This window comes from Pleurodeles waltl, chromosome 8 (genome assembly GCF_031143425.1).
Source record: "Pleurodeles waltl isolate 20211129_DDA chromosome 8, aPleWal1.hap1.20221129, whole genome shotgun sequence".
In the NCBI taxonomy this organism is placed as follows: domain Eukaryota; kingdom Metazoa; phylum Chordata; class Amphibia; order Caudata; family Salamandridae; genus Pleurodeles; species Pleurodeles waltl.
This window is the reverse complement of record NC_090447.1, coordinates 630121833-630144234: the sequence shown is the minus strand read 5'-3', so window position 1 is coordinate 630144234 and position 22402 is coordinate 630121833. Positions and strand designations below refer to the sequence as shown.

The 22402-nt window shown below is 44.2% G+C and overlaps 1 long non-coding RNA gene across 1 annotated transcript; it reads right to left on the bottom strand.

Moving 5' to 3' along the window:
* Window positions 1-372: 372 nt before the first annotated feature.
* LOC138249138 (uncharacterized) lies at window positions 373-15315 on the bottom strand. Its single transcript, XR_011194742.1, has 3 exons — window positions 15196-15315; window positions 9320-9612; window positions 373-489 (listed from the first exon to the last, which is right to left on the bottom strand). It is a non-coding gene; the product is annotated as an uncharacterized lncRNA (long non-coding RNA).
* Window positions 15316-22402: the final 7087 nt, after the last annotated feature.

The following is a 22402-nucleotide window of genomic DNA, read 5'->3' as shown; positions in this document are numbered from 1 at the left end:
GTTTCACGGAGATATTAATATAGTTTGCTTTGAGCGGAAAATCTCTGCGGGAAACACCACAATTTGTGATTGTGATGGAGCGATAACACCTGTCTATCTCCGTCAGGACTGCCTGGGACACTGGTAACGAGACCCGTCAGCAGATTAGGAAAACTTGCTGCAAGCCGAAGACACTTCAGAATCAAACTTATTTATTGTTATTCTTTTATTTATTATTATTTAGCTTTTCCAGTGTAACTAGGCATTCCAATCAGGAGGGAACCTTGCAACCACAACCTAATGTAGTCTGTATGAATTACCCTGAATTGGATTGTGCGTTTTTCATGACACAGTCCAGCAAGCACACAGATAGCACAACCAGAAACAGACAGCTGCACGAAATCACCAAAGTTTATTCACATATATGCAGTTTTGATAGTAACAGGTGGAATCTCAACTCAATACATTAGCTGTCTTCAGCTCCCAGAGAGTCCTGAAAAGCGTGGTTGTCTGAAAGCAAAAACACAGAACAGAGTTATTTTTACACTCCCCGGTAGGCAGCCAGACATCTGTGTCTCACAAAGAAACACGACTAACCCGATATACCATATTGGCCGTTATATGATTTTTCAGTCTCAAGTCAATAGTGGCACAAATTACCTGCTCCTTGTAAAGAGGCCCTCTCTCACCTCGACTACCACCACCATGGACTAACACCATCACTAACTCAAAGGGTCTGCAGCGTGAGAATGACATTCAGTTCCAGTCAGTCACTTATGCATCAGATCAGTAATGTAATTTAAAGTGTTTTCTTTCACCAACATGTCCTCTGGTAAGTATTGGTTGTACTGGCTCTACTTCAACAGGGTAATCAACTATCACATTGTCATCTCAGGGGTTTCATCGATGGGAACGATAAAGTTCCTACTATTGGATACCAGTAATAGCACATCATTCCTTACTTGAGACTCTAGGACCACAGCTCTTGTGTATTTCTGTTTCTATAACAGTGGGGGCCTCCACAAATCTCAAGGGGTAGACCCTGGGACACGAGCACAGGCTACCCACACAATCCTGGTGCTGCTCTCATGCTATATTTAGTATGAGAGCAGCACCAGGATTGGCCTGAGCGGCCTGGTCTGCCACTCAGATAGTGCATGGAAGTCTGTGCTGTTTCTCCAAACTGGCTGTGCAACACAGCCGGGTTGACGAAACCTAAGTGTGCATGTCAGTTTGGTTGGCTTAAGCTGGCCATCCAAACTGACATGTTTACTTAAGCACACTCCACTCCTCCTCCACCTCCTCCCATGGGCTAGCCCTGCCCCTCCCTGAACGTGGTGGCTCAGCCAGCAGCTGAAAAATAAAAACATAATAAAATAATGTTTTATTTTTCAGCTGCTGGCTCTTAGCCAGTGGGGCGATGCTCCTTCGCCATAACAGATGAGCCACCGCTGCTCTTCAATGATTTTCAAAGAAGGGAATTGTTGAATTCAAGTTCTCTGCTGTTGTACGTGGTATTTTGATGCCATTTCTCACATTGTTCCAAGTGAGTGACTACATGCTGACTAAAGGACATTTTGTTGACGTATGATCTAGATAAAGAAGGGTCAAATCTCTTCTTGAAAACTGACAAAAACTCAATGGTCTTTGATCGAATGCCGCAACATGTTGACGGAGCCGGGGGTGAATCATTTTAAAAAATAACAGAAAATCTCTAGCATTTAAGGAACTGCTAGGTAAAACACTTTTTAAAGGGTCGTTCATAAAAGTAGAAAGGGAACAAAGAGAATAAAAATAATACTAACAGTCCACTTCGCTTTCTTCTGTGACCCAAGCTGCAGTGAAAAGAAGGACAATGGAGGAGAAGGTACATAAGAGGTAATGTAGTCAATGAGGGTGCAAAAGAACGTGCAGACCTCTCCCAAATTCTCCAGCACAGAAGTAGTAAAGAAGAAGAGTAGAACAAGGGAGGACAAGAGCAGCAACAGCAAACAAAATGTTAAAAGTAAAAGTGGAAAAGCCTTTAAAAAAAGCATTGGCAAAGCCGATAGTTCTGGCGTCTACGTGAACACGCTTTTGATTGACTTATGAGTTTCAGTGTGTGTTTGTGTAGATAGATGAGCAGATAAATGCTATGAGTATAAGAATGGGCAGGTGAAAGTGTGACTTCATAGTTGCATGGCTGCACAAATGGATGGCTGGAACAACAGAGGAAAGTGTACGGTTTCATACATGTGTGGGTCCATGCACCAGGATCAAATAATAAAGATCTTTATGAGCTGCATCCATTCATAGTGATTTCCAAGAACAGAAGCTACAAAAGCAGAGTATTAATATGATGAATCAGACTTGCTCTGGGGAAGGCTGCATCAGCCATCACCTGGCTAGGACAGCTGGAAGTACAAATAAAGCGCCTCTGAATAAAAAAGTGCCACAGACTGTCAACTAGACAGAATACCGGGGCAAACTGGATCGGCATACAGGGACCAGAGGACTTTGTGAAGAGAACTGGAGGAAGGAGACAAAGGCCAACTGTAGCAGGACGTGTGTGAGCGGACTCAGGTAGGCAGCACGTGTCAGTCTATTTGACTGTGCTTGATGCATGCATCAGTGAACCTTCTGAAGCACAAAATGGGTTGCGTTACAAATATGCAGTTGCTGAAAAATACTGTATATGGTACGCTTGCCTGATGCGGTATGAACCAACACAACGTAACTTATTTTAACACAACATAAGATAGTTATTAAGTTTTATTTGCGCTCTACATGAAAATCAATTTTCAACTCTTTGAAGTGGCTTTGTGGTGAAATAACTACTATACAATTAACAAAGAATAAACAGATTCACTTAGCATATTTAGGAGCCCCTAGCACCATTCCAACACCACATTAAAATCATTTCCTACGCTAATGTGGTGTTAGAAGGCAAAAAAACGCTGCACCATATTTACAAAGTAGCACAGTGTATGCATTGTGCCACTTTGTGACACTTTGCACTACATTATACCTACGCTAGGAATAATGTATGCAAAGGGACTATCCTGGGTTAGGGGGCCCACAAAAAATGGCGCAAGAAATGTAACAGATATCCTTACGCCATTTTTTTAGGCACTTTTAACGCCTGCTCAGAGGAGCCATTAAAAGGAGGCTTCCATTGTTTTCAATGGGCCTCTGGGTGCTTTCCAGGATTAGCATCAAAATATTTGACTCTAATCCTGCAAAGCGCAGGACTAGCGTCAAACATTTTTATGTTAGTCCGGTAACTACTGCCATGGTTCGCAGTATTTTATACGGCACATACAGGTGGTGTTAGAAAAGTGATGCTGCACTATGCCATTGGATTCAAGCTCTCCTCACTGATGAAGGGTGATATCCTGAAACCGGTCCCAGGATGCTTGTTTTATATCCCATGGGGAACAAGTCAAGATTGATTTGCATATGACTACGACCAAACTAGGGTGGTGAGCAAAATAATTGAAGGATGAAACCCAGATCTGTGACTGAGGGTGAATGTTTGATTGGTTCCGCATTCCACATTCCATTTTGTGTTTGTTTGCTTTTGTCACCCTAAGTGCACTGGGAATGCCCAGACATGGGTCCCGGGCTCACAATGCCACTGGATTCAAGCTAGTCTGGCTGATGAGGTGTGATATCCTGAATCGGGTCCCAAGATGATAGTTTCCGATCCAGGTGCAATCTGGCCTGGCAGTTTGGGCTGGACTGCTCCCATGGGGAGCAGGGTTAAAACTGATTTGCATATGGCTGGGACCAACCTGGGGTGGTATGGTGAGCAAAGGAATTCACGGATTAAGCCCAGATCTGTGACTAGGGGTGAATGTTTGATTGGTTCCGCATTCCATCCATCATTTGTGTTTGTTTGTTTTTGTCACCCTAAGTGCTCCGGGTATACCCAGACATAGGTTCTGGGCTCAATGTGCCACTGGATTCAAACTATCCACGCTGGTGATGGATGATACCCTAAAAACGGTCCCAGGATGCTTTTATTCAGATACAGGGAGGACCTGGCCTGGCAGTTCGGGCTGGACTGTTCCCATTGGGAACAGGGTCAAGACTGATTTGCACATGTCTGGAACCAAACTGGGGTGTTGTGGGGAGCAAAAGAAGTGATGAATTAAGCCCAGATCTGTTACTGGGGGTGAAGGTTTGATTGGTTCCACATTCCATCCATCCTTTGTGTTTGTTTGCTTTTGTCACCCTAAGTGTGCCGGGTATCCCCAGATGTGGGTCCCGGGCTCACTATGGCGCTGGTTTCAAGTTAGTCTGGCTGATCAAGGGTGATATCCTGAAACCAGTCCCAGGATGCTTGTTTCCAGTAAAGGAGGACCTGGCCTGGCAGTTCGTGGTGGTCTGTTTCCATGAGGAATGGGGTCAAGACTACTTTGCATATGGCTGGGACCAAACTGTGGTGGCATGGTGATCCAACAAATTGATGGATTAAACCCAGATCTGTTACTGGGGGTGAAATTTTTATTGGTTCCACATTCCATCCATCATTTGTGTTTGTTTGCTTTTGTAGCCCTAAGTGCGCCGGGTATGCCCAGATGTGGGTCCCGGGCTCACTATGCCACTGGATTCAACCTAGTCTAGCTGATGAAAGGTGAAATCCTGAAACTAGTCCCAGGATGCTTTTTCTAGTCCGGGAAGGACCAGGCCTGGCAGTTCAGGCTGGACTGTTCCCAAAGGAACCATGGTCAAGACTGACTTGCGGATGGCTGGGACCAAACTTGTGTGGTGTGGTGAGCAAAGGAATTGATAGATTAGAAACTGATCTTTGACTGGGGGTAAGTGTTTGATTAGTTCTGCATTTCATCCAGTATTTGTGTTTGTTTGCTACTTGGTAACCTTTGGTAGCGTCAAAAGCAATGAATGTTGCAGTAGAATGCCCACAGCAACACCCATTGCACACCAGTCTGACGCAGAAAGGGCCCAGATTTACACAGTGGCGTTAAGCCACAAAACACCACTGGAGCATCACAAAAAAGTGACGCTCTGGTGGAGCGAAGGCCCTGTAGTGGCCCTCAGTGTTTTCGTTCAGAAATAGCATGTTATCATGGTGTCAAGGTGAAGATCAGAAAAGGTAAGACTATGGAACCTGATGGATTGATTACCAATAAGTCACATCTTTCCACTGTGTATAGCGTTCACAGGAACAAAACCACAAGCAAACAGAAAACTTCTGCTGGTGAGCAAAAGATTCCAAATGAATCCAACAAGGAGGCATATCTGCTTTCTTCTGATGGTAGTAGAACATCTTTTAGAATGTGTTCAACACATGTGTTTGACACTTGATTCAGGTGGCATGTGGCACCCAACATTAGAGCCTGGTGTTGAACTAGATAATCATATTTCCATATTTGTCATCCTTGGCATTTTTTTGCCTTATTAGTAATTTGAGGCACAAGCAAGAGTAGTAATTTGCTTAATATTAGAAAATGGTTTACCGGTTGGCTGGGGTGTGAGCCCTGGTCAAGCAGAAACCACAATCCTAGTCATGGCAAGATACACACACAGATCCCAAATTAACTTGTGCTCAACCCCCTGCTTATTTGGCTTAGAGCAGTCACACTTAACTTAGAGGCAATGTGTGAAGTATTTGTGAAACACTTCAAACAGTAAACCAGGGAAAACAACACATAACAAGTACCTCACCCCAAGTTAGAAAAATGACAACAAAAATCCACTCAGTAACACTGGAGTTATGAACTCATAAAGAATAAACTGCAATATAGCCCCTGAATGCCTAAAGTGCCAACTCCGGCTATCTGGTCATGTTGGACCGGGTCAAAGTTATAAGTTCAGGCTGACAGTGTGGGCGTGGGTCAGATGCAGTCTTAGATTAGTCAGGGTGAAGTGTTACCTTCTCAAGGGGTGTGCCAAGAGACCCGTTCTAGTTGGAGAGGGTCACATGGAGCAAGGAGAGAGTCAGGAGCAGTGATCAGTTTGGCATGAATAACAGGCTTGGGATCTTGGACCGGTGGGCTCGAGCTTCACGTTGGCCACCCCCTATGGACTGTTGATGCTGCTATGTGAAGAGATGGGCTGAGGGCAGTTTGGCTGATTTTCAGTGAGAGCAGCATGGTTCTGTTGCAGACAAGCCAACTTGGGGTCACAAAGAGTCCAAAAGCTTATTCTCAAGAGCTTGAGAGCCATACCAAGGGTCTAGGACTTGGGAGGCATCACTTGGAGGGTCAGGACCTCACTGAAGACCGGTCCAGGATTTTTTATGGAGCCTATTATGTCCCTGAAGCTCAGATCAGGAGGCCAGCAGAGTAGCCATTTGAGTCCCTCTGGGATCCTGGGTTCAAAATGGTCCATTTTTTTCTCCCCAGGCAAGAGAGCAGCAGGCAGCATGTCAGCACAGCAGGACCGAAACTCCTTCAGAGTAGCGGTCCAGCAGATTGGCTGGCCTTTCGGCAGCACAGAAGTCATTCTTCTTGGCAGAGTATCCACAGGTCTAGAAGTGTACTGAAGTGGAGGTGTCTGATGTCCTTCTTTTAAACACAGGTGTGCCTTTGAAGTGGGTAAAGCTTCTAGAGGCATGCCCTTGAAGTGCACACATGTTCTGCCTTCCACGTCCTGGCCCCAGACTAACTACACAGGGTATGCAGCCCTTAGCGTGGAATCAGGACACAGCCTATTCAGGTGTAACAGAGGCTTGGCCCACCTCCTTCCTCCTTTCCTGCCAGTGGTCCCATCAAATAACACCTAAGCTCCCATTGTGTGTGTCTGTCTAGCAGAAATATACAAATCTCAACTGCCAACTTTACCCAGTTATGTGACCAGAGACAGGCTGCACGCACCAAATGGTTAAGGCAAGAAAATGCCAACTTTCTAAAAGTGACAATTTTCAGAATTGTTCTTTAAGATCCGACCTCACCATAAGTTAGTATGTTAAATTAAGGGGCATATTTATACTATGTTTGCACCACATTTGTGTCATTTGTTAATGCAAATTCGGCGTACACTTAACTCCATATTTATATTTTGACACTAGACACATCATGCTTCAAAATATTGGAGTTAGCACCATTTTTTGATGGGTTCACCTACCTTGCGTCAATGAGATGCAAGGTATGCGTTCCCATGTAAAAAATTGTACTATCCCCATAGCCACATATTTGTCCTGTTTGCGCAGTTTTGTGGCAAAAAGTATAAATATGGGCAAAGGATTCCAGAGACACCAATAATGGATCGGTTAGCACTTCCCTTTGGGAAATAATACTTACAAAATGTAATAAGGCAACCTCAATGTTATTCTGTGAGAGAGATAGGCCTTGCAGTAGTGAAAAACAATTTTAAGAGGTTTTCACTGCCAGGACACTTAAAACTTAAAAGTACATGACCCACTTTTTGAAAAAGTGTTACACCCTGTCCTCTGGGCTGCCCAGGGCCTGCCCTAGGGATGCCTAATATGTATTAAGAAGGAAGGTTTGGGCTTGGCAAAAGATTTAGGGGCATATTTATGAGCTCCTAGCGCCACGGGAGTGTCACTTTTCGTGACACTCCAGTGCGCAATGCCCTGCACCATATTTACAAGGTGGTATTAAGCCACTTTTTGTGGCTTAGCCCCACCTAGTAAATACGACCCCTTCACATGCAGCCTTTTTTCGTGAAAGGGGCATGCAATGGGTGTTGCTCTGGGTGTGCCACAGCAACATCCATTGCATTTTGACGCTGCCTCAGATTTATGAATTTTCGGAAACCTTTAGGCAGCACCAAAATCTAACACCACCCCAGGGGTGGCTTTAGCAAGGCACAATTCTGCATTCTGCAGCACACATAGAAAGAGCAAAATGCCAGACATGATTGTTTATGTGTGGGAAGGTGTCCCTTCCTGCACATAAATAATCATTTCAAGCACTTCTGACACAGAAGTGCGAAATCGCCATTAGTGATTGCTTATGTGCTAGAAGGGACACCTTCCCACACATAAACAATCTAACACCTCATTGCAGACATCCTTGCACAATGGTGCAAGGATGCCTGCATTGGTGCTAGGCAGCTTAGTTTAGCACCAGAACAGGGGACAAAACAGGGGTGCGCAGTATTCAATTAAACACAACACTTCCCTCTGTTGTGAAAATAATAGAGCGCAGCGCTGCCAATTTTGGCACAGCATCCCGCTGCGTCATTTTCCTTTAAATATGGGCCTTATTTTGTCAGGTCCATACTTCCGATTAAGCTGCACTCACACAGGCTTTGCAATGGCATGACTGAGATATGTTTATAGTGTTGCTTAAGTAGGTACCACAACCAGTGCTGCAGGTCCACTAGCAGCCTTTAATTTATAGGCCCTCAGCACATCTAGTATCACTTTACTAGGGACTTATAATTAAGTAAATTAAGTATGACAACACAGGATAAACCAAAATTGTCATGTTTCAAGCAGAGAGCAGAAGGACTTTAGCATTGGTTAGCAATGATAAAGTGTGCAGAGTGCTAAGGAGAACAAAAATCAGTCAGTAAATACAAGAGGCCTAAAGGCAAAATGTTAGCGGGAAATCACGCCAAAGATGCCAGGTCTAAAACTTAGGAACCAATAGTTATTAGCTGGTGAATGCCAAAGCTGTAAACTGAACCCATGTGGCAGGGTTCCTGGGCCAATAATGTAGTCCCTGCGATTGCATTTGTTTGTATTATACCTCTTCAAATATGTTGCATGTCGATGACATAAAAATTCAGTTCCATACGTAGTGCACTTTAACAGTGTGAGCTGTTCAGTTGTTTATGTGGGGTCAGTAAAATTTTAAAGATAATGTTTGGAATATTATGATTACGAATTGTATCCCTATGATTTTGAAAATAAATATCTGATTTAGATACATCTGTTAACCTCCCAGTTATCAGATGGATTTGAGGTATGTCTCACTCTGCAACCTATCCCATGTGGTGAGCCAAACTTCCTCCACTGAAGTGCCTACCACCCTCCCCCCCATTCTCCCACTCAAAGATCAGTTCACCTGTCCTTGTGTCCCTCAAACTTCCCTCTCCTTTAATGTAATCAATGCTTCCAAATCGATTTGCAAAAGCCCTACCTCTCTCACTGCATTAGGCCACCCTCTACTTTAGCAGTATCAGTTTCTTCTTGCAAAGTCCATTCTGTATACATCCAAACATATACAAGCAAGCATAATCAGACTAGAACATCACACATGCAGAGTGCTGTGGATAATCCTGTTAACTGATATCTGACATCATGCAAGGACTGACAAAGGAAGCTGTTATGAACATATTGTACAACAATTTCTCACTAATTCTAGAAATAAACTCATACTCTGACTACAATAGTATATAAATTGATAATCCTTAGGATACACACCCCATGTTTTTAGTGGTGTCGACCGTTTTCAGTCTGACTGTGAGTTGGTTCAGGATGGGGAGGATTTGTGCCTCTGATGGGGGCATCAGTTGCTGCACGTGGATGGTCTCGCTCATTAGCTGGTCTCTCAGATGGAAGTGGATGATCCTGGTCTCTCAGTGCTCTTTCCTCTGAGCCACGGTTCTCTCTCTCAGTGTGATGGACGGCACTGTCCAAACCAGTAGGATGCAGAATGGCAAAAGTGTTCCCCGGCAGACCTTGGGGAGGACTCAGACTTACACTGTTACTTGGTCCTACATAGAAACACAAACATGCAGTTAGTCAGGAATGGTTCTAGGGTGGCCAAGTATAGGTGGCAGCCTAGGGTGATAAAAGCAAGGGATGGTGAAAAAGACCCTGAGGCAAAGTCGCCCACCGTGCCGAGAGACTTGGACATTAGAATGTGGCTTTGCAATTGGAAGTTACTATATCCTTGTACTGGGCCACAATGAAAAGATTATGAATAGGATCAAGAATAAGCTCTGAGAGTCACACACCTTTCGGTTACAGGTATGATATGAACTTCCTGTGTGAGTTCAGCCAATTTTCTTTATTTTCTTTCGCTTCAGATAACCAGCAATAGTAGTGAATGAGCTGATAGGCATAACACGCAATTAACTCCTCAATTAAACCTTGACTATATCAGCTGATGTAGGACAGAACCAATGTATCACTGAACTGAAGACTGAATTAGTTGGTTAATCATTTCTAAGTGTGTGAATCAAAAATAGCTGCGCTATAAACTGCATTCAAAAAGTGACAGCAACCTCCACTAGTAAAAAAGCCTTAGTAAAAAAGTAAAGAAGCCCTCTACTATTCTCCCCTAAAGACCTCCTCTGCCACCCTCTCTTTAACACCAACCTCTGATTCCAAATATGCCTGTTGCTATCCTCTCTTCCACACAATCCTCTGATGACAACAATGTCCTCTGTCACCCTCTCTTTCCCACATTCGTCTGATTACAAAGATGCCCTGTCTCCCTCTCATCAACACAAACACCTTATTACAAAAATGCCCTTTAACACCTTGTCTTCTACTCAGAATTCTGATTACAAAGATGTCCTCTTCCAACTTCTCTACCACAGAAAGCTCTGATTCTGTAGCTGTCCTCTGACAACCTCTGTTACACAAAACCCTCATTATAAAGATGTCCTTTGCTACCCTCCCTTTTACATGGAGCTCTAATTTGGAGATGTCTTCGGCCATCCTCTCTTCCACACACAGTTCCGATTATGTGGATGTCCTCTGCCACCCTCTCTTCCATGAGGAGCTCTGATTTTGGAGTTGTTCTCTACCACCTTCTCTTCCACACAGAGCTCTGACATGGAAATGGCCTCTGCCATCCTCTCTTCCATAGAAACTGCTAATTCTCTTGACATCTTGACATCCACAGAGAAACACAAACACATAAAGACATCATGTTGTAAATATGCCCACTGCCATATTCCCTCATCTTCTACTCTACATGCAACGTTTTGTAAATATGTAATCTCCTACCCTTCTCTCTACATAGACCACTGAATGCAAGAAGCCTTCTGCTATCCTGTTCTCCAGAAACAACCCTAATTGCAAAGATGTCCTATGCCAGCCTCCCACTATCCACTTGGTTCGACCACTACATCATACATTTCAAGATACCAACCCACCAAGCCACCCCACCAGAAAAACCCAAAACACCATCAAGACACTGGGGCAAAATGTCTGAAGAAAACTAAACTAAGACCCTACAGGAAAGCTCACCAAACCACACTGGGAACCTTGGGGGCATATTGATAATGCCCTAGCGCCACTTTGCACCACATTAACATAATTATTTTTTATGTTAATGTGGCCCAACAAGGCTAAAATCCCCGCGCTGTGTTTACAGAGTAGTGCAATGCATGCATTGCGCCACTCTGTAACCCTTTGGGCTATATTATGCCTGCGCCAGGTATAATGTATGCAAAGGGGGCATTCCCCTATTGAGGGAGTCAGAAAAAAGGGTGCAAAGAAATCTATGAGATTTCTTTGCACCATTTTTATGGCAATTTTAACGGATGATTAAGAGCAGGTGTTAAAAGGGGGCTTCCATTCTTTAGAGTAGGGCCCTATGTACTCTGCAGGAGTATCACCAATATTTGGCGCTACTCCTGCTGAGTACATCAATAGCGTCATGAGAAATTATGCTATTGCCCCTTACCCTGCGCTATATAAATGCAACACACACATGGTGGCGGTAGGGGGGTACTAAGGGGTGCAAGGAAAGTGGCGCTGCACTTTGTGCAGCGCTACTTACAATAAATCTGCCCCTTGATGTTTGCACTAAACTCTTCAATAAATGGCTCACGGACAGCACCAACCTACCCGCTCCCACCAGAAACTACAAAAACAACAAACGACCCAGCTGGTACATGAATGACCTTAGGGAGTACAAGTACCACTGCAAATAGCTCGAGAGGAGATTGAGAGTCAACAAAAACACCACTGCAGTATCCACATACAAAACCATCCTCAAACTCTACCACCAACACCTATTAGAGGCAAAGAAAAAGGTTTTATCGCTCAGACTCAAAACCAACCCCAACAATGCCAAGGAACTTTTCACCATCGTCCAGAAGTTCTCCAACCGCTCGGCTGCACACAACAACATCATCTTGTCCCAAGCACTCTGCAGGAACCTTTTAAACTTCTTTGAACAGAGGATTGCCAAGATCTACAACACAATCAACCAACAGTATACTTATACTAACGCCCAACAGGGCACCTCCCTCATTGTCAAACAGCAGCTAAGAAACTGGATGCCCCTCTCAAATGAAGACACCATTGCCCTGATAAATACCATCTACTAAGGAGTCTCCTCAGACCCCTACCCCACTTCATATACAACCTTGGAAGAACCATCATCTCCTCCGCACTCATCGCTATCGTCAACACTGCCATAACACCCGCCCCTTCCTGTTTTGATGGAAAAATGCTGAGGTAAACACCCTTTTGAAGAAATCAGCAGCGGACCCCAAAACCTTCAGTAGCTACAGACCTACCTTGCTCCTGCCTTTTCCAGCTAAAGTCATGGAGAAAGCTAGCAATTCCCAACTCGCAGACCACCTAGGACTTCATCAGCTCCTAGGCGGTTCTCAGTCAGGCTTTCACACCAACCAAAGCACAGAAACAGACGTTATTGCAGCCACTGATGATATTAGAACCATCCTCCGCTGAGGAGAAACCACTGCACTCATCTTCCTCGACCTCCTCGCATCTTTCGATACGGCCTCCCACAACTCACTCATCAGAATGCTTCAGCACTTAGTTACCTGCAGACTGGCCTTCAATTAGATATCCTTCTTCCAATCAGACAGAACTGAATAAGTTAGACTTCCCCCTTACACCTCAAACTCATCTGTGGAGTCCCTCAAGGATCATTGTTAAGCCCAAAGCTCTCCAACATCTACATGACGTCCCATGCAGGTATCATCAGAGCACAGGGCATCAACATAGTATACTATGACGATGATGCACAGCTCATACTCTCCCTTAGTGACTCAACCAGCACCGCCAAAACAAACTTCACCAACTGCATAAGCAACATTGCTGTGTGGATGAAAAACAACTGCCTCCAACTCAACACAGACAAAACTGAAGTCCTTATCTCGGGCAACAACTACTCCCCCCTGGGACCCTTCTTAGTTGCCCTATGACCTTGTCTCCCACGCACCCCTACAGACCATGACAAGATCTTCAGGATCATTCTAGACATCAACTTCTTCATGAGTAGACAAACCAATGCCATGGCCTCATCATGCATCCATATCCTTTGTATGCTACGCAAGATTTTCTAGTAGATCCCACTTAACACCAGATCAGCAGTCACTCAGGCTCTTATCACAAGTAGACTTGACTACAGAAACTACCTCTATGACCGAAACCCAGATCATATTCTACACTGACTCCAAACCACCCAATAATCTGCTGCCAGACTTATCCTAAACATTCCGTGAAATACCCACACCTATCCACACCTCAACAAACTCCATTGGCTCCCAGTCCAGGAAAGATGTAAGTTCAAGCTACTCAACCATTCCTACAAAGCTCTCCACAACACCAGCCCAGCCTAACTCAACAACCGCCTCAGCTTCTACCAACCCACCACTTATATTCAATCTGCATACCAAGCAAGAGCACAGCTCTTGGGCATCAAAAAGGCGAGAAGAGTAGAACGCTCCTTCTCATACCTCTTAGTCAAGACATGAAACAACCTCCCGCAACTGCTCAGAACCTCCCCCTCCCTCCTGGACTTCTGAGGGAACCACAAGACATGGCTCTTCCACAGGAAACAGCCATGATATCCTCCTCCCGCCCCCCCTCAGACTTGCCCTACTCAGCTCATGGGTACCTTCACGGGTAATTACCTGTGCTCGACAAATCCACATAACATATCACATACTCACTTCAAAGATGATCGACCTTCACTAGCACACAAACACTTGCACACGTCTGAAAATAAAAACATCGCCTGACTTCATACTCCAAGCACACATACCACTAAAAGTGCCCTGTGCTACCTTCCTCCAAAATGCAACACTGATTTAACAAAATGTCTTTGGCATCTTTCCATTCCATGTACACCACTCCTAAAATGTTCTTTTCATCCTCCCCTCTGTATAATGAAAACTGATTCTGAAGATGCCCTTTATCAATCCCGCCCCACATTACAGATTGCAAAAAAAAATTTGGGCGATTTTCCAATTTCACATTTCAAAGATTCCCTCTTCCTCCCATTTTTTAACACACACCATTGTTTGAAAGGGTGTTCTCAGCCCTTCTTCAGACATACATGAAATAATAAAAATATATCTTCTGTATCCTCTCCTTTTCATACACACCACTAGCTGTATGGGCTTCATCGCTCAGCTTCTAAAAGTTGCCTAGCTTCCTCGTTCGCACCCTGAAACAAAGTCTACTTTTATCTTTCTATTCTTAAATAACACCATGTATGCCTTTTTTTATCCCTCACTCACCCATTTGCTCATATATTACATTTTATATCCATTCATTATTTCTGAATATAGCCATATTTTCTGATATTTATCAATTCTATTTATCCTGCCAAAACTCATATCCATTAATCCATTAATCCATCCTTTCACCCATTCACTCATCCATTCCCTGCAACCTTCCATCCATGTATCCAACTTGTCTATCCCTCTATTCAACTGTCCATCCAGCCATTTAAGTGAACGCCAAGGGGCATATTTAGGAAAAGAAAGGAAGTGCAGCTTTACTTTCCTTGTGCCCCTTAGCGCCCCCTACCACCACCATGTGTGCACCATATATAAGATATGTTGCACCATGGCACAGGGTAGGGGGCAATAGTGTCATTTTTTGATGCTAGAGTAGCTCCAAAATATTGGCACTACTCGTGCAGAGTACATAGGGACCCATTATAAATAATGCAAGCCCCTTTTAACGCCTGCTCTGAACAGTTGATAAAAATGCCATAAAAAATGACGCAAAGAAATCTCTTTGATTTCCTTGCACCATTTTTTCTGACCCATTAATGGGGGAATGCCTCGTTTGCATACATTATGCATGGCACAGGCATAATGTAACACAAAGGGTTACAAAGTGGCACAATGCAGGCATTGCGCCAATTTGTAAATATGGCACGACGATTTTGGCTTTGTTGGGCCAAATTAGCATCAACCAAAATGATGCTAATGTGGCGCAAGGTGGCGCTAGGGGCTTATAAATATTCCCCCAAATTTTTCTTTCTCCTTTGCTTTCATTTCTCCACCAGCCTATTCACTGGAAGGGTGAAGATATGGGACTGCATCATGAACGCAGCATGCCCTCACACTTACCATTAAGACCAAGGGATGGACGGGCCTGGACAATAGCTAGAAGTGCGGTGAAGAGTAGGAGTTTCATGGTAAGTGACTGCATCTCAGGCGCTGTTGCTCGCCAGGGATCTAGATGCTGGACACTTCCTTCTACACATAGGAGGGTCTGTAGCAAGGTTTTATAGGAAACTCACGTAACGTGATTGGTCATTCACTATAACACTTTAATAACAGTTTACAAGATGGGAAGTGGCCTTTAGGCATATATCAAGGGATTATTTTTGTACATTGCACTCCACTGACCTCTTCTCTTGCCTGCAGCTCATTTCTTAGCAAGCAGGGGCTAAAGAAACCTGTTCAACTTCGAAATGGCTACTTGTTTTTTTGTGTAAGGCAGAGTTCAGTGGCAAAAGTATCAATTACGAATCAGTAATGCTTCAGAAAATTCGTCTGAGGCATTCTTTGGTAAATAGTACTTAAGAGTCATGGGAGGCCTCTATCACTAGAGCAGGTCACGCAGCGCTCTTTGCTTTTGCAGGCCAGAGTAGACAAACATAGTTGGCAGAGTTTGTAGATGAAAGGAGTGTGAGGCATTTGTGGCATATTTATATGCCCCTAGCACCACCTTGTGCCACATTAACGCCATAATGTTTTACATTAATGTGGCCCAACGACACCGAAATCCCCGTGCCGTATTCACAGAGAGGTGCAAGGCATGCATTGCACCACTCTGTAACCCTTTGTGCTACAGGCCTGACTCAGGCATAATGTATGCAAAGGGGGCGTTTTCCCATTAGGGGGGATGAAGAAATGGCTCAAGGAAATCTATAAGATTTTTTTCATCACTTTTAACACTTGCTCAGAGCAGGTGTTAAAAGGGGGCTTCCATTATTTAGAATTGGCCCCTATGTACTTTGCAGGAATAGCGCCAACATTTTGGTGCTATTCCTGCAGAGTACATCAATAGCGTCACATTGAATGATGTTATTGCCCCCTACCCTGTGCCATGGCGTGCCATATTTTAAATATGGTGCACATATAGTGGTGGTAGGGGGATGCTAATTGGCGCAGGGAAAGTGGTGCTGTACCTGATGCAGGGTCACTTTCCATAAATCCGCCCCTTGATATCATGGTGAGGCTCCAAGAGTTCGTCTGGGAGTGGTGCACACAGACGCCGAGCCGGGGCGTGCAGATGTCCGGGTCAGGGGATTTCATGTGTGTCACTATCAAATGCCTTTAAGTTTCCATCAGATGTTTTCAGGGGAGTTTTCTTAATTTCTTGGCACTCCTAGTCCTAAAGCCAATGTAAAGAACAATCTAGCCAAGATCAGGGAAGGCTGCCTTGGAGGCTAGACTTGAGTCTTTAAGTATGAGCGTAAAGTTCAATCAGAAATAATTAAAGCAAGAGTCCGGATGAGAACGGGTGAGGGAAAAAGCTGAATATTCAATGCCCAAAAGTGGTCTCTACATAAGGAAAATGGATTTGCAAAGCCAATCCATCCTATGATGTATATGCAAGTGAAGAGTTCAGTGCATGTGAGGGTTTGATAAATATTTTTCTGCCTAGCCAGGGACAATGGAATCCTGATCAAGAAAATGAACAGCTGGGCAATCCAGAGTAACCTTTGCATCGAGATCTTCTGTATGCTGCAGTGGTAGATATCATATCACCAGGAGAGGAAACTCTATGGCATTTGTATAAGGAAATCTTTTGATAAGGTAAGGGTTCCACCAGATGTTAGGAGATTATAGTTAAAAATTAGACGGATCTCCACTGGTGTCAAGCAGTGACCCCTTCTGCGAATTTGGAGGTTTGATTCAGAACATGCATTGGATGCCTATACCAGTGCTAATTGAGTGGCCATTCAGCCCCTGTAGAAAGATTTGAGGTAGCCTGGTTGATCAAACTGTTTGAACAAAATCTGGCTTGCATGACTGCATGTCAGTGGTCAATGAAGAAGGACTATGTTTTGAAATCCCTGTTCGCTTGTGTATGACCAGTGATAGTGGTTTCAAAAGATTAGCTGATTGTACAGAAAATAGGAAACCTCCAAAGCTGAAGTTTCTGGAAGGTATGGTTCTACATTGGTGTTGAATCCGCCAGTCTTAGGGTGTACCCCCCCAAACCTTTTGCCTTACTCCTCCATTTTCGGTGATCTAATTTTTATTTGCCTTAGTACTCTGTGCACTTTACCACTGCTAACCAGTGCTAAAATGTGTGTGCTCACTCCCTAACAAACAGCTTACACCCAATTGGCACATTTAATTCACTCATCAGTCACAAGTAAAATGGTACTACCTGTACACAGGGCGTGGAAAATAAATGCTACTAGTGGGTCAGCAGAACTAATTGTGCCACCCACTTAAATAGCCTGTTACAAATGTCTCAGGCCTGTCATTGTAGCCTATGTGTGCAGTTTTAATCTGCCATTTTGACCTGTCAAAATAAATCTTTTGCAACACCTAAACCTCCCTATTTAATACAAGTGAGTCACCCCTAAGGTAGGCCCTACACAGCCCAGAAGGCAGGGTGCAGTAAATTTAAAAAGTTGGACATGTACTTTTAAGTTTTACATGTCCTGGTAGTGAAAAAATCTTAAATCCGTTTTCTAATACTGCAAGGCCCACCTCTCTCATAGGGCATGGCGTGAGATTATTACATTTAATAAGTGATGATTTTCAATTTGGAGCAGGTAATAATTTCAAGTTTGGTGTCTAAAGATTTATTTGATGGATAGTCATATTTTAAGTCACAATTCTGAAAATGACACTTTTAGAAAGTTTCATTTCTCTGTCCCAACAATTTAGTGCCTGCAGTCTCTATCCTTGGTCACATGATGAGATGTGGATAACAGTTGTTCTTTGTGTTCTGCTCCTACACAATGAGTCAAAATGGGAATAGGTGTTGGAAGGATGGGCCATCTCTGACTTCATTTGGGGAGGCGGAGCTGTCACCTACTACACTTTCTCATCACAAACCCTCTGCCTCAGCACATTCACAAAGGACTTCTCACCAGTCTATTCTGCCTCCAGGCAAGTTGGGACCAGGACATGGAGGTATGAAATTGCAAACACCTCTGTGTGTGGAAACCTCCAGAATCCTCTCCTACTTCAAAGCTGGCAACAGGTATAAATAGTGGACACTCAGATCCACCAACTCTTCAATACACCGCTGAACCTGTGGAAGACTCGGAAGGACTGCTGTGCTGCATCATGAACCCAGAAGCATGAAAAAGACTCCAAGGGCTAGTTGGCTGGCCCTTTGATCAGAGTCTTAATGACAGAAAAGTTCCATCCAACTTGAACCTAGCACCTGGAGTCAGCCTTCTGTGATTCTTGCCTACCTAAGAGGTGACACCCCAGTCCTGGACCCTTGGATGTGGGCTTGAAGGTGCTCTGCCAGCACAGCAGTGGTCTTTTGGGGTTTAACAACACTGCACAATGCATCTACTCGCAGCTCCACCTCAGAACTGTCACTGTGAAAAGCATCCCCAACTCAGGACCTTCCATCACAGCTCTCGGTATCTTGGAACTGCTGCTGTGCAACACATCCATGACATAGGACTTCACATCACAAGCCTTAATTGATGGTAATCCATGATGACAACTCAGGACCTTGCATCACAAGCCCTGTCAGTTGGTTCATTGGAACTGCCACTATGCGAAGCATATTTGACGCAGGACCTTGCATCACAGATCTTCGGAACTGCCACTGTGTCCCGCATAATCAATGCTGGATCTTGCAACACTCTGCAAGTCATATTTAAGGTACTTTGTTCAGCAGAGTTCCTGTACCCAGCCCACACTCCATCATGGTTGGCCTGAACATGTGACTTTGTCTCGGTTTGGTGCGACTAAATAAGCACAGTTGGCGCTTTGTGCTTCTAAGTACTGTTTTCACTTAAATCTTCAAAACTGCATGTCTCTGGTCTACTGAGTGGATTTTTGTCATTATGGTCTCAAATAATTTATTAATTTTCACTCTTTTTCTAAATTGGCATGGGATTTTTGTTGTGTGGTGTTTTTACTTTATTTCTGTTTTTGTGTTGCATAAATACTTTACACATTGCCACTAACTTAAGCCTGACAGCTTTTGTGCCAAGATACCAGAGGGTTAAGCACAAGTTAATTTGGGGGCTGCTCGTGTTTCACCCTGAAAAGAATAATGGTTACTGCATGAGTAGGGTTTCAGCCCGCCAACCTAACCCAATTTCCTACAGTTTGTATCTGAGAATTAGATGTAATGCTCCTTATGGGTCCTTATAATTGAAATGTGCACTGCAGAAAATGGAGGGCAAGACCAAGGGAGTAGCCAGAAAATTAAAATACACACCACTTTAAACCAAAGCCCTAATGGCACCAAGCAATCGAAGCAAATGTGCATGAACCTCCTTAGAAGAGCTCCTGTTGCTCTTCCAACCAAGCATCTGTACATTCATGTTTTCACGCTTCCATTCACCCGCTGAAATGCACCATTTCACCTTTACATTCTGTCATCTGTTCCTTCTTTCACCTATCATTTAGGGCTTGATTTAGAATTTGGCAGAGAGGTTACTCTGTCACAATGGTGACAGATATCCTGTCCACTGAACTGTAAATCCCATAGGATATAATTGGATTTATCTTTCAGCAGATGGGGTATTTGTCCCTATTGTGATGGAGTAGCCCATCCTCCATACTCTAAATCAGGCATTTACTCTTTCCCCATCCAGGCATCCATTGACCATTTTATCCATCTGTTCACACATCCATCATTTATGCATGTACACATTCATACACCTACCCATGCAACCATCATTTGATTTACCCATTGATTAAAAAAGTATTTCATCCATCAACTGTTCCTTTTGTCCATTAGTTCATCCATCCATCATCTCTTTATCCTTTCAGATGTCCATTTACTTTGCAATCTATCCCTACTCTCAGATTTTCATTTACTGTGCCATTATTTCACCCATCCATCATCCCTCTCAGATTGCCATGTACTTTGCCATCCTTTCACCCATCAATCCATCCTGTTGTATTTGCAATTACTCTGCTATCCTTTCAATCACCCATCCATCCATCCTCTCAGATTTCCAATCTTTCACCATCCATTAGCTTCAGATTCCCACTTACTCTGCCTTCCATCCATCCATCCATTATCTCAGATTTCCATTTACTCTTTCATCCTTTCACCCAGCCATCAATGCATGGTCTCAGGTTTCCATTTAGCCTGCAATCCCTTTCATTCATCCATCTACCACCCTCTCACCCACTCATCCTTTCAACCACCTATCCATCCATTCTTTTACCCATCAATCCTATCACCCACTCATCCATCCATCCTTTCATCCAGTTATCCATTGATCTTTTTACCCGCCTAATATTTCACCCACCCACCAAACACCGTTCAATCCTTTCATCCACCCATTCTTGAACATACCCACATATCTATCCATTCTTTCACCCACCCCTCTTTTCTCCCACTTATCCATCCATCTTTTTAATCACTCATGCATCCACTTGTCCGTCCTTCTTTCCCCTTACTATCAAACTATCTTCCTTTTATTTTACAATTGATTATAGGCTTTTTTCTGCCAAGTTGCAGATAAAAGAGTCCCATAAAGAATCACATCTTAAAGCAGGAGGTTCACAACACCCCTGTCCAAGCCTGCTAATGGCTCTCTGAGTGATGCACCGCATTTTGAGCAAGATGCATATTGTGAACAAACGTCAGTGTTGCTCTGGTAACTCAGGGAAGATTTGGTCCAATTGATGCAGAAGTAGTCAAGCAGCACCATTCTGCATCCTTCAGTGACTGTGCAACAAAAAAAACAAGACCAAAATGACAGAAATCCAAACAGTAGAACTGGGGAAATTCAGTTTGAAAGATTTTAGTAAAAATAGTGCCAAAAGGTGTAAAGCGCCAATGGTGGATATCTGATTATGCTGGATCGGGACAAAGTCAGAAGTTCAATCCAACCACGATTTGTGGCCAGCTACAGGGACCCGATTACAGAACAAAGTGTACTCAATAGTGGTTTGTGGAGTCCTGTGAGGATCTGCATCAAAGATGTATCACGCAGACGAAGTGATGCGTCAGTTCTGAATTGCAACGAGGTTGCGATGTGAGGTCCTACTGCGTCATCATTGAACATCCAATGGACGAAGGCTTGCAGTGTGAAGTCTGGGGTCGGGGATGTGTCGAGCAGTCAGGGCCATGCATCGGTTCAAAAGTGAAGGGAAGTTGTGTTGAGGAGCCCGGAGTCTGTCATCGAGGCTTCTGTCGATGGGGGATGAAAGGGACTACACCAAGGATGCGACATGCAGCAGTGGTTTCCAATGTGTTGGCTGGCTGCAATGCAATGCAGGCCTTTGGGCAGTTCTGATCCACGCAGCAGAGGCAATGCTTCAGTTCTACTTGAAGTTGCAACATGCAGTAGAGGAGTTGTTTCAATTCTGTTGGGTCCATAGAGGATGGCAGACCACATTAGGCCCAATTCCGAGGGTCCAGCACTGGGGTGGCACCACATCACAGGGTAGACTCACAGATGGCAGATTTCAGGTGTGGATGCAAAGTTGTTGGAGCCTTCCATCCCTAAGGCTCAAGCCAGGAGGGCAGCAAACTAGCACTTGATGTCATTCAGGGGCTTTAAGTTTAAGAGATGCAGGTCCAGTTCTTCTCACCGAGGCAGGATGGCAGCAGGTCAGCACAGCAGGGCAGCAGCACAGTAAGGCAGTAGTCCAGCAGAGTGCAGTTCAGCAGTGTGGCAGTCCTTCAGCAACACAGCAGTCCTTCTTCCTAGCAGAGTATCCACAGGTGTAATGAAGTGGTGGTGTCTGAGGTCCAGTATTTATACCCAGTGTGCCTTTGAAGTGGGGAGAAGCTTCTAGAGGTTTCCCTTTGAATCCCCCAGGATCCTTCCTTCTCTGCCTTGGCTCCAGACTAACTACGGGAGGTATGCAGCCCTTGGTGTGACAGCAGGACACAGCTTTTTCAAGTGCAAGTGGGACTGGGGCTAGCTCCTCCCTCTCATCCGGCCAGTGATTGCCCATCCATGCACACCTAAACTCCCTATTGTGAGTGGCTGTCTAGGAGGTATACACAAAGCTCAACAGTGACCAACACCCATTCATGTGGCGCAGGTACAGTGTACAGGCACTAAATAGCTCAGACAGGAAAATGCCAACTTTCTAAGAGTGGCCTTTTCAAATTTGTAATTGAAAATCCAACTTTACCAAAAGT